We start from the raw sequence: 13,133 nt of genomic DNA, 5'->3' as shown, positions 1-13,133 counted from the left end.
CTGGCTCCCAGACCTTAGTAGCTGGATAAAAAACGATCCTGTTCTAAATCACCCCCAAATTTCAGCTTGGCAAGTTAGAAAGGAAAGGAGTGAGTGAGTGAATGTGTGTGTATGTGTGTACAGCATATCCAAATAACACATGCAGGTAAGTGTTGTATATTGCATTAGTGTGTTTACGTGTATATAAAGGTTGGGTGGCTAAATTTGCACTTACAAAAACAAAATTTACAATTTATTTAGGCGGCAGCCCAGCAAACTAAAGCTGTTGAATATTGAATTTGTGAGTAGTACTCTTGAAATTAATGGGACTACTCAGAACTTAAAATTAAGCACCAGGTCAGGTGTTTGAATGGATGTTGGCACTTTACTTAATTAACAAGGGTTCTATTTCTTGTGCAACACCCGATGACCCCAGTAGTGCTTACAACTGGGAAAAGAAGGGAGAGACTTGCTTCGTTGTAGCTGAATAATGTCATTAACTATTCTAGATGCAGCAGTTGACTGCCAATACACAATTTTAGCTATGTCAGTTGCGTAACTAAAATTGACTTATCAGCAGTTGACTGCTGGGGCTGTCCTCATGGAAGGTCAATGGGAGCATTTCTCATAGAATATTTAAACAAGTAACTTTGTGGTGAAATACATTGTTTGGGGCAGAAGTGGTACAGTGATTCTCTGTCAGCTCCTAGAGATTAGGGACTAAATTCTCAGCTGGTCTAAGTCATCCTAATGCTACGGAAGTCATTGAGCTGATAAGAACTGGTTAAGCTCCAAGTCTGGTCCTATATTTGCGTTCAGGATTGGCAATGTTTTGGGACCTGATTCTGCAGCTCTACTTTAGGCAGTTAGGTCATTCACAAGGTCCAAGAAAAGCTTTTCTTTCCAACTGTTGCACTAGGCAATTGGGTGCATCTCTTGATTACGGCCAGTAGCATGGTGTTGGACTGTAAAGGCCAATGATCTAAGCCAGATGCTGTCAACAAGTCAGTTTTTGCCATGAGATACCCCAAATAACTTGTATTCTGAACACAGGTAAACTCTGGAAAGTGTGTGGTGTTCACTGGCAAATGTCCTATTTATTGTATTATGCTGGGTGGGAACGGGACATCCAGTTGTATGCTGCATGGTTCAAAATACACAGCGTTAAGGAATGTCTAGAAAAGCAGCATCTGTCAGGATGAAAGTGATTCTTATTCACCTATTTTGAAGAAAGACACCCCACTGGAGTCATTTAGGGTTGTAATGTGACCAGAAGGTAACTTTTTTAATTTAAGAAGAATGTGTTTTCTGAATTAATCCTTCACATTTGTGACGCTTAGAAACTTTACAGAAAGCAGTGGATCTCCAGTTTGGACACCTGTAATTGAACCACATTGTTAGAAATAGAATCATTTGACTCCTCTTTTATTTCTGGATTGCTGCATTCTAGTTTTTCGTGGTATACTTCCATAATTTAGCCATTGACTAAAGGAAATGGTTTACGGTAGTTGATAACCATTTTTTTCCTCAACCATTAGGCCCTTAAATAGAGCTCGGCTTTCTGTTCTTTGAAGGTTCTACAGCTGTTTTGTGGATTTATTTTTTTATTTTTTTAATTAAGCGTTGTTAGTGTCAGTTTGCTGAATGCCAAAGAAAAATTCCATTTGATTCAGTGATCACTGGAATATAGGATATAATTGAATATAGGACTGATGCATGGTCATAAGTTCAAACCAGAAGGATGAGAGATGGAAGGTCTTCTTAGCAAGCAAGCCGCTGGTATTATTTTAAAAACTGTTGTCACAGCAAATGCAGGAAATGCTGACTAGTAGGAAAAGCTGGACTTTCAGTGTAAGAAAGAATTTTCCAGTTTCTTGCATCTTTGAGAAATCTCCAGCGTTTCTGGGACCACTGTTCACACTATTTGTATCCCTGTCTGGGGTGGTTTGTTCTATAGCACCTTGTCCTCGGAAGGGTCTGTCTTGGAGGACAAAGGAGCAGCAAAGTCCTGCGGAAACATCCCTTACTGAGGGTCTCAGACAAATTGTTCACTTTCGAGTTCCTAGAAAGATTGTGAGTGCATTAGCCATATACACTTTAAGCAAGCGAATGAAGGCTGTAAAATGTAGGCCTTCTCTCTTTGCAGGGCGTGGGGGTCTCTGCTTCCACCAAGCGACATGGGGAAAGCTGAAAGGGAATGTTCTCTCAGGTGTGTCTACACTGCAAAGTTTTAGTGACAAAAATGATGTCGACATGCAGACGTCGCCAATAAAAAAGTCGTCAAAACATGTTTACACCGACTCCCTCTGAGAGAACATGGCCGCATTTTTGCTGCCTCACAAACAGTCTGAGTAATGTACTGTGGGTATCCGTTCCACAGTGCCTAGCAACACCCTCTTTCGCTGGGGATGGTGCAAACGTGCAAACAGTGCAGAGAACGTGCAAAATGTCCCATCAGGCACTGCTTGCATCTCAGGCGCTTCCAGCTTCCTCTAGTGTCAGTTGTACAACTGCCAGTCTTTGCTGTGCACTCCAGGCTCTGTGGCGAGAAAGCATGGATGAGACGCAGCTCCCCTGTGTTGCGTTCAGTGTTGGGAGGACATCACCCATTTCAGCAGAGTCACTGTTAAAGTTACTGACCGAGGAAGGAGAGTCACAAGCGGCTGACACTGCGTAAGATAGATGGCAGCAGCCTGTCATTGCATGTGGCAGTCACAGAGCCTGTACAGGGTTGACTGTCACTTTTGGGTGCAGGAAGGATCACTGAGTGGGGGCATCGCACTGTCACGCAGGTGTGCGACGGAGACTGGGAGCTCCAGAACTTTAGGGATGCATAAAACAGCCTTCCTGGAGCTGTGTGCTGAGCTGGCTTCTGAACGGCAGTGCCAGGACTCCTGCCCTCTGGGTGGAAAGGCGTGTGACAATTCCTGTGTGGAAGCTGGAGGCTCCTGGTTGCTACCAACCTGTCTGTTGCAAATCAGTCTGGGGTGGGGAAGTCTAGTGTTGGGGCTGGGCTGCACTGCTGCAAATAAATCGCGTTCTGCTGCACAAGACCATGGGTTTGGGAAAGGGATATAGAGGGAGGGGGAGGGATAGCTCAGTGGTTTGAATGTTGCCCTGCTAAACCCAGCGTTGTGAGTTCAATCCTTGAGGAGGCCATTTAGGGATTGGGGCAAATAGATGTCAGGGGTGGTGCTTGGTCCTGCTAAGAGGACAGGCGACTGGGCTAGATCACCTCTCAAGGTCCCTTCCAGCTCTAGGAGATGTGTATCTCCAATACAGTGGCTTTGCACAGATGGACTTTCCTAACTGGAGTGGGGGTGCAAAAGATGGTGCAGTTGTCACACCAGCCCTCCAGCCACAGAGTATGTCAACAAGAACAGGTGCATGTGGATCACCATGGATGTTTCACAGCCCTAAATGTGGGGTGGTCTAGAAAGGTGCATGGCACCTCCAGGAGCCTATCTAAAAAGCTGCAGCTGGGGACTCACTTTCAGACCTCAATCATGTGCTTCATGGTATCTTTCCCATCCTGCCTTTCCTGTAAATCTAGAGTAACCCCATTAAAATTGGTAGAGCTATGGAGGTGCACATTCCAAACAAATAAGAACAGAAGCTGGCTCAGGATCTTTTATGTAAGGGGAGATTTTCAAGTGAGCTTGATATTGCATTTAGTCAGTGGGAGTTTTACCATGAACTTCAGTGGAAGCCAAATTAAGGCAACAGTGATCACCCCTGATGCTTTTTAAAAGAGCAGTCAGGAAATCAGAGAGATATTTAAACAGAAAGAGGCAGCATGGTTTTCTCCCTGAGAACTTACCGACTGCAAAAACTTACTGTTCGTATGAATTATTTTCTGTAAAACAGAGATGAACGTTTAGGAAGTATGTTTTGAGTTTAGCATACAGCAAACCAAAGGCTGAGCTCCTATTAACAATGTAACGTTGTGTGTCTAATCTGTTTTGCACTTCAGGGACATTTCTCCACCTATTTGTCATGTAACTCAGAGCTACATTGTTACCGATTGTCCCTTACCTGTGAACAATCCGTACTGGTTTTTGACATTCTTTGCAACCTGTAATACTCTTGTTTGAGGGCCTCCCAGAGGCCAATGAAAGAACTGAGGCAACTGAGAATATCCTTCCCCCGCCAAACAGAGTTAAAGTTGTGCTCCCATGGAAATTTTGGTGTAGAAAAGTAACAAGATGGATTTATTTCATCTCCACAGCGAACTCCGTGCGTGCCAAGCTGTCACAATGGGCTTTGCGGTTGATCCTAGCCAGAGCTATCCCAAGTTCCACCCCTCCCCATCCTCTTACACCCTCCCCTTGCGACCGGGCTGCAGAATTACCTGAGGATGGGGGCGGGGATTGTGCATGGAGGCAATAGCAGCAGCATGGGGTCGCCTCCCTCGCCCCACTCGCCGTGCGGGAGGAGAGAGTGCAGGCTGCTGCTCCCGCCTCCCACGTGATGGGTGCAGGGGAGGGAGGGCAGGAGAGGAAGGCAACCCCTTGGTGCTGCTGCAGCTGCCACCACATGCAGCTCTTGGCCCCAGGTAATCCCCTGGCCCTGGTCCTCGGGAATTCTCCCCTGTCCCATCCTTAGGACAATGGGAGTGGCTGCCACGGGGTCCCCAAAAACATGGGGCCTGGGGCGGCTGCTCCACCTCATCCTATGGGCGGGACCAGTGTTCTCTGTAAGCTGAGCACTGGGCAGCTGCCCAGGAGAGATTCAGGAGCCATCCAGTTGATTAGCAGAGCGCCGCCAGCCGCCAGCTGTTTCTATTGGTGGTTCACATCTGCACATGCCTCGGCACACGTAACAAAATTCATCTCACACATGGATGGAAAAATTCGGGGGAACACTGTCCTCCGATCTTTGTTCAGACATGAATTGTGGGCATTAGCTTTGCATGTTTCTTAGGGACGGGCCTTTCAAGTACATTCTCTCCTTGTACCCGTGGTTGTTTGGCTGAGGGTGTTCCAGGACAAAGCTGTCTTGCACAGTTCCACACCTAGCAGGCGCAGTCTCTTTCTCGGAAATGTAGGGTGGTCTCAAGCCATTTGCCTTGGGCCAGATTGCTGATGGTGTCTCCACATCACTTACAAATTGGTCCACTTTTGTCAGTCTCTCCAGTGAGGAAAAGAACCTGGAGAATAATGAGTTATCCTCTCTAGTACCTTGCTCAGGCCCACTGATGGGCCTTTTGGGGGAATCTTGCACCATTGTTGCTGGATAGATGGAAGACTTCACCCACCAGAGGTGGTGTTCTGACCTCTCTCTTGCTGTTCGTGCAAAACCGATAGCTTTGCTCACTTTGAGTTAGGGAAAGAATGGTAAGAATTCAGTATAGGTGTGTTGTTTAATAACACCTCTGATTTTATTAGTCACCACGTGTGTGGGAAAAAATGCCAACACACAGAGTCGCTGATTATTTTGCTCTGAGTCACAGACATTGGCGTGGCCCCATTTATTAGGAGTCGTTTCCTAAATTTGCACTGGGTGTGCACCCAAAAACAATGAGTAAGGCCTGTAATTCTTAAAGCCGTCGAGGCGGTAAGACAAATGGAAGAGCTTAGTTACTGTAAATGAAACAGGCAGGCATACAGTTGTCTGTCTTTTTTTATACTGTGCTCATAACCGTAGCATATATCAGCACTGCCAAAATTCCATGAATTCTGTGGACCTCGCATGACAAACAACATCTCAAGACCGAGGGTGTCAGAATTCTAGCGGATCCACCAAAATTAGCCTAGACCTTTGTCCTTGTCAATGAGTAAACATGCTGTGGATTATCCCTTTCAGAGGCAAGCAACTCATATATATTGGAGCCTCTTCAGTTTTATCTCCAGGTTAGCTACCTTTGTGTCTGACAACATGTGGGATACTGCACCAGTCAACTGTTGCATGTTCCTCACCTGAGTCTGGACTGGGCTGAGTCTGAGATACAGGCAGAGGTCACAGGCTCTGGAAAGAGGGGTTGTTGTCCATTTCTCCTCCCTCTTGCCCAGAAGAGGAAGGTTAAAAACAAATTATTTAGGGGCAGCATTTCTTCAGTGCCGGTAACTGAATATTTCAGGGCAGGAAGGAGCCTTCATGAAAAACTTCAAAACGTCAGCGTATGCAACTGCCTCTTAGGGTGTAGCCAGTAAAGCTGATGGAGATAGTTCTCATTTAGCAAGTCCAACAGGATTAAAGCTGATTTTCGTTTCAGACATATGGAATTAAATGATGTGAGTCAGTCTCTCCCGGGTGGCATATTGTAGGGACTGACTTTTCCTTTGTGGTTACAGAGGGAGGGAAGAGGCAGCTCAACAAGTTTTTTCCCACCTATTGATTAAGCCTTAAATGTTGCATCCTCTGTTAAGTACTGTCTGTATAATTGACACACAGAACCGGTCTGTTTCATTTAAGAGTGTTAGCTAATGATCAAAGCAGGAGACGGAGAGCCAAGACTCCTGGGTTTTATTTGTTGAACTGCTGTTATGAGGCCAGTCACAGGCCCACCCTGGGGTGAGGAGAGGGCAAAGGGGACAGCTGCTCCAGGGCTTACTGATTCCAAAGGTCTTGGGGCTCCCAGACATTGCTACTATGGCAGCAGTTGTAGCTGGAGTTCTGCAGTCCTAAGGACGGGGGGGGGGGACACCTGACACTGTCTGGGTGGAGCTGAGGGCTGGCTGCTCCAAGCCCGCCCCTTCCAGGAGCACAGAGCTGCCCCCCCTCCCTCCCTGAACCTTGCCCAAGGGCTCAGCATGTATGTCCATCTCCCTGGCCCTTCACATGTCCTGCCTGTTGGCTCCCTTTATAAAATGAAGCTATCATAACCCCCGGCTGCCAAGTGTATTGCAAGATACAATAGGTTTTAAAAGTTGGATGGAAGTGCAGAGAACTTGTATTCCTATTAATATTTGTCATCTTGTCTGTCCTCACCTTTCCGATGCATCACAATTTTAATATGTTTTGGTTTTTTTTTTTCAGTTGAGATGAATGGGTAGCAAAGACATTTTTGCTGCTGGCACTCTCTGGCAGTGGTTAGTCATCTGGATAATGCAGCTGTAGGCATTCCTGTCGTGCTACCTGCTTTTCTTGGATTAAAACTGGAAAGGAAATTTAGTCAGGGCAATTCAACAGAGTGCATAAATAACAATATTTAATAAGTTGCTTACATGTGTGGTAGCTACTTTCCTTCCAAGAACTGGAAATCACTCATGAATTAAGGGTCTGTATATCCATGGGGGAGACTAGTGCCAATTTTACAGAGTGGGGGATGGACCTAGGACAGAGTAATGTTAAATGACTACCTCACGGTCACCCAGTATGTTAGCTGTGGAACCAGGGAGAGCACCTAAGAGTCCTGACTCCCAGCATCTGTCATTTGACCACTTGGCAGCGTTCCTCCCTGAAAGAGAGTCTGTGGCACTTCTCTATGAGGAGCAATAAGCACCAGAATCTGTGCGAGGTCTTGTTGCATTGAGTTCCCATTTGGGAACGTGTGATTTTATTTGCTTGCAGGGTTCCCTGAAGTGAGTGAGCTCTCCGCGGAGTGATCAGTCTGGTCTGCCATTTTATCCCTATTTTTCTTCTTTCGCTGATCTGCGATGCTTCTTATTGGCCTCACAGTGATCTTTATGAAACCAGAAACTTTGCATTGGGGGAGGGAGCTGAAACAGGGTGGCCTGGCCCTTTAATGGCCCAGGACTAACCAGCGCTGCTCAGTCAGCCCCGTTGGCACCACACAGTTATCACTTTACTTGGTTGACTCATATTGTCACGGCTGGCATTTTTCTTTCTTACATATCAAGTCACAAATGTCTTATTCAGTGAGAACACAAATAGGGGATTCTTGATCAGCAGATGTCATAAGGCATTCCAGCTCCTCCCCCTCCCCCTCAAAAAAAAAAACCAAACCCCAAACCATTTTGACCCAGGCCCTTTAGTTATGGCGGAGGAGTACACACTGCAGTTTGGAAGGGAAGAAGGAGGTGGGAAAAGATGGCTTTAAATCATTTGTCCTCCTCCAATCCTGGATCAGCAGTTCCCCGCCATAAGTCAGGGCAGTGCAAGGCAGAGCTGCTCTGACTTACAGTGGCTGCTAACCGTCCAAACGGTAAAAGTTGTGGAAAGTCTTGGCCACCCCTTTGACAGCGGCAGCTCACTACAGCACAGGTGTCATACCAGAGTTACGTTACCCTGTGTTCGTCCTGTCCTAGCTAGCTGTGCCCCTTTGCAGCAGAACAAAGCATTCACCCCACGATGCTCCTGCTTCTCCTTAGAACCATTAGTTGCTTTAATTGAGTGTTGAACATTGAAAGTCCCTTATTTGCTTTGTTGCAGACTCTGGAAACGTGATCTAAGCTATCCTGTGATCGACGCCTTTACAGCTACAAGAGGTGGGTTTTCTGTTTGTGTTGGTCTAAGATTCCCTCATTCCAGAGCTTGGACAGCACAATGCATTCATGATTTTATGATATCTGGTCAACTAGCCAATTCCCAGGGCCAAGATTAAGATTGTTTCTCATCTTGTTCTGTGTATGCGTACCCATTTGGTTTTGGTGGTGTTTTAAATGAAATAATGAGAGCATTTACTCAGCCTTACAGAGGATGGGTAGCTGAAATGGGAGAACCTCTAATGAAAACAAAAATGCACACTGAGTTTGCCAATTTCTTGGTACAGATGTTTCTGTTTTCAGTAGAAATTGTGTTGCAGGCTGTGTCAGTTAATATCTCCAAGAGTCGGGCCAGAGGAACGCAAATACTGTCAGCTGAATTGACACCAGAGCATTTTTCAATTCTCAGATATCACATTTGGTGGGAGCAGCTGCCAAGAACGTTTACCGCAATGTGAGCTGATAGTCTATCGATTGCAACATGCAACTTGTTGTCTGAGGTTTCTTTTCTCTGTTTTACCCAACTGTTTTGTTGGGGTTGTTTACAGACTACGCTAATGCATCCCAACTGCAAATGCAGTCGGAAATGCTAGTTTGTGTAACTTGTCTACTGAGAAAAAGATTATACAAAAAAGAAAGAAAGAAAGAGAGAAAAAAAAGGAGTCTAGACAGTTCTTCAGTGGACGAGGGGCTGGATTTAAAAATAATAAATCACCTGTTGTTTTATTAAAACAATATATTGTTTTTACACTATGTGGTTAGTGTAGCAGGGAGAATCCTCTAGTCAGACCTCATTTGCCCTGTTTGCTCTTTGCAGTCAATGAACATGGATTTACCACCCTCAGCTCATCAAGTCTTGACCGTTTGAAGCCCTCTCTTTTCCACATGGCTGTTGGAGCCAGGACCAGGTCCGAGGTCTCTCTTGCAGCAGAGCGTGTAGGAGTGGGTGCAGCCTCTGGTGGGCAAGTGGGCTTGGGTGGGCCAGGGATGAGGAGGAAGAAGGGGTGCAGGGTACAGGCTCTTGGAGGTTTCACGTGCTCGGGGGTTCCAACCTGAGGCAGGGGTTTGGAGTGCAGGCGGGAGATGCACAGAGCCAGGGCAAACAGCTGATTCACGGCTGTTCAGGCTCAGGGAGGGAGGGGAAAGGAGCATGGCTGGAACATGAATCAGCAGATGCATGGTGCTCCAAACTCTGAGGGTTTTTTTTTTTTTTTTGAAAATGTAGACAGATGTGTACAGAACATTTCTGAGTATGGGGCTGTGGGTTGTCTCCTTTAGCCCCTTCCGTTCCATTTAATGCATTCTCACGTCTGTGTCCATATTCACGTGAGGCCATGCATTTTGAATGTGTATTTGCTAACTGAATGAAGTAGTAAAGATAAGGTAATAACTTATGAACAGTGTACATGGAACCACACGGATGCTGTGTGACTATAGTTAGCACAGAGTGACGAGCTGTTAAGTCAACTTCTAAAGGATGGACTGTGTTTCCCAAAAATGATTTCAGAGGAATGTTAATTCAGTTCTCCGACGTCTGCTATTAAACTACTGACACCGTCCATTTAGCTGCAGTATAGACTGGGATTGATTGATCATATCCAGAGACAGTTGACTACATGGAGAAGGTTTTGTCTCTTCTGTACACAGAAGGAAGGAAATTATCCCTTAATTAAATGTAGTAATCAATTATTAGAATTGCATTTTAGTCAAGCAAACAGTACAGCAATTTCCATCGGCTTGCCAAGGCCAGATGCGGTACAAAAACAAATCAAGATTATTCAGTTGAAATTTTATCTTTCCCCAAATGTTGTCTTCTTTCACTGCCCCTCCTCCCCCATAATCCAGGCCATCTTCAAATCCTGCTGTTTCCATCTTTGCCATGCATACAACACTTGAGCTGTCCCCTTCTGTCTTGACTGTTGAATCATCTGTCCCTGCCCTGACTACCTCCCACCTGTGTTACTTCATCCTCCCTTTTACCCGTATTACCCCTTCCAGCCAATCTAAAATCCAGCTACAAAAATATTTTCTTTCGCTGTTGATGTAACCCTGTCTCACCATTCTGTGGATATCTAGGCTGGCTCTCCAGATTTCTTACCTCTCTGCTCCACCAGTGCTGCAAATTCAAAGCCTTTTCTTTGATGAAGCCCATTTATAGGGACTGTCCTCCCCACCAAGTTCATCAAGCCATCCAGGTCCCTCCTACAGCCTCCCTGTGAAGTTGATTGAAAATTTTATATAGGGAAAATATTTGGTTTTGTCTAGGATAATCTGAAACAATATTATGAGAACTCAACATTTTCTGTTAAAATTTCCACGTAATCAAAACCCCAGATACCTGAAAACTGTAGATCAGTGGTTCCCAACCTGGGATCTGTGAGGGTACTGCAGAGGATCTGTGAAAACATAAAAGATAAATAAAAACAATCATAGAAAATACATTTTTTAAATAAATTCCAAAGTTACAATTAATTATTATTTTTAAATTAAATATCTTCCAATAATGTTGTTAACTGCTGTCCAAAAATTGATGTCGTGGTTTCCTTTTTCATTTAATGAAGCGTACATGCATAGCAGCTGGAATTGGCTTTTATGAGGGATCTGCCAATGGTTTGGGGGAACACTTGAGGACCCACACAAGTGAACAGGTTGGGAACCATGGCTACAGTCATTTTAAGCTCAACTTTTGTGGGGGTTTGGTCTTTGGAAAGGGTCATTGAAAAAGCTTAGACTAAAATATTTTCTCCTGTTTCCCATCTTTAAAATGGTCTCATTCGCTCTTGCTCCCCTCGCTGAGATGTTACGTGGCTGCATTCAGTAAAAACTGAGTGATGCTGAAGAAGCGTGGCTGTCGGGGGGTGGGGGGCCTGCTGTGTACCCTTTGCTGGTAGTGAACAGTGGCTCTTAATTCTTAGGTTTGCACAAACAGGAAACTCAGATAGGAGTGTGGACCATTTGGTACTGTGCAGCTGCTGGTGGGATACTATGTCAAGGTCTGGTGTCAACAATTCAAGCAGGATGTTGGTAAATTGGAAAGGGTTCAGAGAAGAGCCATGAGCAATTAAAGGATTAGAAAACCCGCCTTACCGTGATAGACTTAAGGAGCTCAGTCATTTTAGCTTAATAAAGAGAAGGTTAAAGGGTAGCTTGATGATGGTCTATAAATACCTTCATAGGGAACCGGTATGTAATAATGGACTCTCCAAGCTAGCTGAGAAATGTTGAACATGATGTAAGGCCAGACTTTGAAGCTAGACAGATTTGGAGGGGAAATAAGGTGTACCTTTTTAACAATCAGGGTAACTGATGGCTGGAACAATTTAGCAAGGCTCATGCTGTCGGGCGATTTTTAAATGGAGATTGGATGTTTTTCTGAAACACTTGCTCTAGGGATTACTTTGTAAGTTCTGGGGCCTGTGGTATAGCAGGAGGTCAGATGAGATGATCACCATGATCCCTTCTGGCCTCGGAATTTCGGAAGTTGCTGAATCCTGATCAGTCACAAATGGCTGCCTGTGACATTAAACACTATGGCTGCGTCTACACAGCCCTTCCCTTCCAGAAGGGGCATGGTAAAGAGCAAAGTGGAATATTCAAATGAGGCATGGATTTAAATATCTCTCACCTCATTTGCATCGTCTCGTGAGATTTTGCTTCCAGAAGAGCCCCGGAAGAGCCACGGAGACTGGGCTTGGGGTGGGGATGTCACCTCCACATTAATCTGAGTGGCCCACCTGAAACCCATATGTGAACAAGCAAAGATTCCTGATGTGAATAAAGGTTGCGCTATTCGGTCCGGGGGGTCAGGTCACAGACGTAGTGATACTGAAGTCAGTGCATCTACACTGATTTACACCATCGTTGGGTCTGGCCTCCCGTCTGTTCCTGTTAGCTATGTCTGGACCTTCGGACGTGTCTTCTGATGCCGCAGCCAAGTAGGCACAGGCCCACGAGGGGAGGGGGCAGTTGCCGCTGGGCCTGATGTTTCAAAGGGGCCCGGAGCTTCAGCCACCCCCATTGCCAGAGTCGCAGCAGCTGGATCTCCAGGGCCCTTTGAGTTGCCATGACAGCACTGCTGCACACACTGTGGTGGCGGTGGGGGAGGCCGCAGCACTGCTGTCCAGGAACTGCCGAGGGCCAAATGCTCTAAGCCCCACCCCTTCCACCCTTGGCCCCGCCCCTTCTGAGTACAGAGCTGGACCTCCTCCCACCCGCCGTGGGTCCCAAGGCGCCTCTCAGTGCCACTGGGTAGGCATGCTGAGTCTGGGGGGGTAGGGGTTTTGTTTTGAATGCTGCAAACCACAGGTAAGCCATTATTTTTTGTCAAGATCCAAAATTCTGGATCAAGGTCTAGTGAAGGTCCAGACTCCAGAGGAAATCATAAAAATCAATCACAATAATGAGACATAAATAAAAAGGTTTTGGGGTCCATTCAAAAGTGCCTGGTGGTCTGGCTTCGGTTCCCAGTCTGCTTATTGACTACCCCTGCTTTAAGCTCCATGTGGGCTTATGGATGGAGCTGGGCTTGTAGCCTACTGAGCGTCACAGCAAAGGCTGAAATGCAGATTTAGAACTTAGAGGCAGGTCAAGAAGAGTGTTGTTGAGGGCAAGACTTTGAAGTTTCCATGTGGAAGCCTGGCCGACAGCTCCTTTGTGCTGGGTGCTTAGCAGGCTGCGTGCTGGATGTTTTTGATGATGAACTCAGTTGCCAGTGAGGTCCTCAAGCAGGAACAGGGAGCGAAAGGGGCAGGTGGTACAAGACTTTGA

The 13,133-nt window shown here is 46.0% G+C and overlaps 1 protein-coding gene across 7 annotated transcripts in view; it reads left to right on the top strand.

Annotated features, from left to right (window-relative positions):
- The window catches only part of MAP2 (microtubule associated protein 2), a 278,566-nt gene that overhangs the window by 36,397 nt on the left and 229,036 nt on the right, over nucleotides 1–13,133 (top strand). For 5 of the 7 annotated variants that reach the window (XM_075001215.1, XM_075001213.1, XM_075001206.1 and 2 more), the window contains exon 2: nucleotides 8,314–8,369. The gene's annotated coding sequence lies outside the window, so the exon portion shown is untranslated. Of the gene's footprint in view, nucleotides 1–8,098; nucleotides 8,146–8,313; nucleotides 8,370–9,228; nucleotides 9,275–13,133 lie in introns of those variants that run through there. The other 2 variants (XM_075001207.1, XM_075001208.1) reach the window with 2 other exon arrangements.

The sequence above is a fragment of the Carettochelys insculpta genome, chromosome 8 (genome assembly GCF_033958435.1).
Source record: "Carettochelys insculpta isolate YL-2023 chromosome 8, ASM3395843v1, whole genome shotgun sequence".
Taxonomy (NCBI): domain Eukaryota; kingdom Metazoa; phylum Chordata; order Testudines; family Carettochelyidae; genus Carettochelys; species Carettochelys insculpta.
Note: the sequence above shows the minus strand (reverse complement) of the source record. Positions and strands in the feature narration are given on the sequence as shown.